Below are 5,196 nucleotides of genomic sequence, written 5' to 3'. Positions count from 1 at the left end.
AATAGACAACATCTTTTACCTGGGGTTGGGGAGTCCAGAACTAGAGGAAATAGGTTTAGGGTGAGAGGGGAAAGATATAAAAAAGACCTAAGGGGCAACCTTTTCACGCAGAGGGTGGTACATGTATGGAATGAGCTGCCAGAGGATGTGGTGGAGGCTGGTACAATTGCAACATTTAAGAGGCATTTGGATGGGTATATGAATAGGAAGGGTTTGGAGGGATATGAGCCAGGTGCTGGCAGGTGGGACTCGATTGGGTTGGGATATCTGGTCGGCATGGGTGGATTGAACCAAAGGGTCTGTTTCCATGCTGTACATCTCTATGACTCTATGACTCTATCAGGAATGTGGCCCATTCCTGTTTCTATTTTTTATGGTTTTGTGGTCTTCACTCAGATGCCCCTTAACCTTCTAAATTACAGGGAATATATTGTCAATTTTGTATAATCTCACTTTTCTATTTTCCCATTGGAGTCCAAGGATAATTTTCATAAATGTACACAGCCTTCCTTCCAAGGATATTACGCATTTCCTAAGATGTGGTTGCTCTGAATTAGGAGAAATTTCGAGATTCTCCTGCTCCTCGGATGCTGCCTGACCTGCTGTGCTTTTCCAGCACCACACTCTTGACTCTTATTCTGAATTAGACAATATACTTCAATTGCAATCTAACCAAGGCTTATGTATAACTTAAGAATGACTTGAATGTTGTTATATTCTAAGTCTCTAAACATAAACCCAACATTTCAAAATGTATCTTTTTGCTTCAAGTCATTTTAACGATTTATGTATCCAGATTTTAAAGTTTCTTTGGATTTCACTGATTGTCACCACTCTGCTGGAGTGATCGTAATGGACCAAATGCCTAATTCTGTTCCTTTATCTTATGGTCTTTTGCTACCCACCACTCAGCCAATTTCTTAGCCAAGTTGTTAATTTTCACTAAATTCCGAAAGCTTTTGACTTTAGCTATCAATCTTACATGAGGGACTTTATTAAATTCCTCTTGAAGGCAGCACAGTGGCACAGTGGTTAGTACTACTGCCTCACAGTGCGAGAGACCCGGGTTCAATTCCCGCCTCAGGCGACTGTCTGTGTGGAGTTTGCACATTCTCCCCATGTCTGCGTGGGTGTCCTCTGAGTGCTCTGGTTTCCTCCCACAATCCAAAAACGTGTAGGTTAGGCGAATTGGCTATGCTAAATTGCCTGTAATGTTAGGTGTATGGGTCTGGGTGGGTTGCGTGTCAGTGCAGACTTGTTGGGCCAAAGGCCCTGTTTCCACACTGTAAGTAGTCTAATCTAATAAATAACATCCATAATTCTCCCTGGTGAACTTCTTTAGTCATGCCTTCAAAAAATGCAATCAGCTTCATAAGTCGTGAACTAACCTTTATAAATGCATTCTGATCTATTTATTATTTTCACATGTACCTAAATACAATGAAAAGTTTTATTATTCGTGCAGTACAGGTAAATCATAACATACAAGATTATAGGGTGATTGAACAGAGTGAGGAAAACAAAGTTACAGGTGCAAAGAAGGTGCATAAGAAGCAAAATCACCGTTAGATTTGAAATTTGAGAAGTCCATTCAGCAGTCTAATAACAGCACAGAAGGAGCTGTTCTTGTATCTGTTGGTACATGTGTTTAAGCTTTTGTATCTTCTCCTTTATGGAAGAGATTATAACTGGGGTAAGAGTGATCTTTGATGATCTTCGCTGCTTTTCCAAGGTAGCGAGAAGTGTGGATGGAATTAATGAATGGAAAGTTGGAGTGTGTGATGGTCTGGGCTGTGTTCACAACTTTCTGTAGTTGTGACTGCCTCTGATCAACTGAATGTTTGCATGGTGTTCATTCAACCTGTCTATAATTACAGACAACAGATGTTAGTCTAACTAATTTGTGATTCCTTGGATTTCCTCTGTTGCTTTTCTTAAAGAGCAATGTGGCAAGCACAATCTTTCAGCCTTAAGGAACTGTTTTTGAAGTGTTTTGACGCATCCTGAGGTCTGAAATTACTAAATAATTTTGAGTATTTTTGCTCTTAATGTTAATTTCATCCTCTTTTAACTTTCTTTTTATATTTTTATCAGGTTTAAAATTAAATTTTGGATAACTACTTAGAACTCAAAGTCATAGAGTCCTATAGCATGGAGACAGACTCTTTGGTCCTAACTGGTCCATGCCAACCAAAATGTCCATCAACGCTAACCCTATTTCCCAGCACTTTGCCCATATCCTTCTAAACTTTACCTATCCATGTATTTGTCCAAAGCCTTTTAAATATTTTTAATGTACCCACCTCAACCACTTCAGCTGACAGTTCATTCCATATGCGTATCACTCTCTGTGTAAAATGGTTGCCCCTCAGGTTCCCTTTTATTCTTTTCCTTTTAACTTTAATCTAATGCCCTGTAGTCGTCAGTTACCTGACCCTGGGGAAAAAAAATGCATGCATTCACCCTATCCATGCCTCTCATGATCTAAACACTTCTATAAGATCCCTCTCAGTCTCCTACTCTCTAAAAAAAGGTCCTAGCTTGTCCAACCTCTCCCTATTACTCAGACCATTGAGTCCCGGCAACAACCTTGTAAATTTCTTATGGACTCTTTCCAGTTTATTAACATCCTTCCTATAGCAAGGTGACCAAAACTGAACACAATACTCCAACTGCAGCCTCACCAACGTCCAGTACAACTGCAGCATAACTTCTCAACTTCTATACTCAATGCCCTGACTGATAAAGGTCAGTGTGCCAAAAGCAGTGTCAGTGTCCTGTCTACCCTTGACTCCACTTTCGGAAAACCTTGCATCTGAACTCCAAGGTCCCTCTGTTCCACGACACTCCTTAAAGCCCTGCCATTCACCATAAAACTCCTATATTGATTTGACTTTCCAAAATACAAGACCTCACACTTATCTAAATTAAACTTCATTTGCCCTTTCTCAGTCCATTTCCTTACCTAACGAAGGTCCTGCTGCAATTTCTGACAACATTCCTCACTGTCCACAATGCCGCCTATTTTAGTATCATCTTTAATCTTACTAATCATGCCTTGGAGATTCTTATCCAAATCATTGATATAGATAACTGTAATGGGCCCAGCACCAACCCCTAAGGTTTCCAGTGCAACAAGCATCCTTTCACTATTACCCTCTGCTTCCCACAATTAAGCCAACTGTGTATCCAATTTGCCAGCCCCCTCCTCCCCACCGCCTGCCCAGATTCCATGCGATCTAACTTTCCAGAGCAGACTATCTTGTGGAACCTTATCAAAGACTTTACTGAAATCCATTTTTCACCCTGCCGTCATCAACCTTTCCTGGTCACTTTAACAAATTTGTGAGGCATGATCTCCCACTCACAAAGCCATGCTGACTACTCCTAATCAATCCCTGTCTTTTCAAATCCATGCTTCTCACGCCTCTCCATACTTCTAGTTTTGTCAATTTTTGTAACAATTTTTGATCATGATCACCCTGATCAGCCTTTTCCTACTTTACCGTGAGTAATTCTATTACGTTGTCCATTTATAATTTTGACACATGATTTCACTGCAATATCTATTTAACATATAGCCAGTGATTATCCAAAATTTAGACTGAAAATGCAATAAAATTACAACAAGAATGGCACAATTGACAAAATGTGAACTGTAGTTTTACTCTCCATTTGGTTTTTTGAAATGTACAGAAATAAAACAATAACATAAAGTAAAACTGATTTTGCATCATCAAGCAATAGAGTTTGCTCTGGAATACTGCATCTTTAACGAGACTAGGTGACACTCTGTTTTGCAACTCAGTGCTGCCCGTAATTCCATCACTTCCCATGTTTTTACTGCTATAGTTTATTAATTGATGGAAATGTTTCCCTTGGAGAAAATATTCAAAAGAAGAAGTTGCAGAGTGAAAGGAACTCGAAACTGAGGGAAAGACATGATTCAATATTTATTTTTAAATGCTGACTCTTTAGGAACATAGGAACAGGAGTAGCCAATTTAGCCCCTCAAGCCTATTCCATTCAAGGAGATCAAGGCTGATCTGTGGCCTAACTCCATACACAGTACCTGCCTTTGGCCCATATTAAACGAACACAAACGAACTCTAAATGAATTAGCTGTATAAAGCTGCCCTGCTCAGTACTTTATGACAGGGATCTCAAAATGATATCCTCAGCATGGTAGAATGTTAGTATCCTTGTTTGTACATGTGTCATTTTGTGTTATGGAAAGGAGATTAAATCAATTAGCTGAAGCAAACAAATGTAACAGTCTGAACAGGATGCCAGTGCAATGGGTGTGCAAATTGATAATTAAAGAAAACAAAAGAGTTGCATTGAGAACATTGAACATAGAACATAGAACAGTACGGCACAGAACAGGCCCTTCAGCCGACCACTGATCCTCATGTATGCACCCTCAAATTTCTGTGACCATATGCATGTCCAGGAGTCTCTTAAATGTCCCTAATGACCCTGCCTCCACAACTGCTGCTGGAAACGCATTCCATGCTCTCACAACTCTCTGTGTAAAGAACCCGCCTCTGACATCCCCTCTATACTTTCCTCCAACCAGCTTAAAACTATGACCCCTCGTGTTAGTCATTTCTGCCCTGGGAAATAGTCTCTGGCTATTGACTCTACCTATGCCTCTCATTATCTTGTACACCTCAATTAGGTCCCCTCTTCTCCTCCTTTTCTCCAATGAAAAAAAGTCCAAGCTCAGTCAACCTCTCCTCATAAGATAAGCCCTCCAGTCCAGGCAGCATCCTGGTAAATCTCCTCTGAAACCTCTCCAAGCATCCAAATCTTTCTTATAACAGGGCGACCAGAACTGGATGCAGTATTCCAAGTGCGATCTAACCAAAGTTTTATAGAGCTGCAACAAGATCTCACAACTCTTAAACTCAACACCCCGTTAATGAAAGCCAAAACACCATATGCTTTCTTAACAACCCTGTCCACTTGGGTGGCCATTTTAAGGGATCTATGTACCTGCACCCCAATATCCCTCTGTTCCTCCACACTGCCAAGAATCTTATCCTTAATCCTGTACTCAGCTTTCAAATTCGACCGTCCAAAATGCATCATCTTGCATTTATCCAGGTTGAACTCCATCTGCCACCTCTCAGCCCATCTCTGAATCCTGTCAATGTCCTGCTGCAGCCTACAACAGCCCTCTATACTGTCAAC

Source organism: Chiloscyllium plagiosum, chromosome 11 (assembly GCF_004010195.1).
Source record: "Chiloscyllium plagiosum isolate BGI_BamShark_2017 chromosome 11, ASM401019v2, whole genome shotgun sequence".
Classification (NCBI taxonomy): domain Eukaryota; kingdom Metazoa; phylum Chordata; class Chondrichthyes; order Orectolobiformes; family Hemiscylliidae; genus Chiloscyllium; species Chiloscyllium plagiosum.
The sequence above is the reverse complement of the archived record's forward strand: the minus strand, read 5'-3'. Positions refer to the sequence as shown.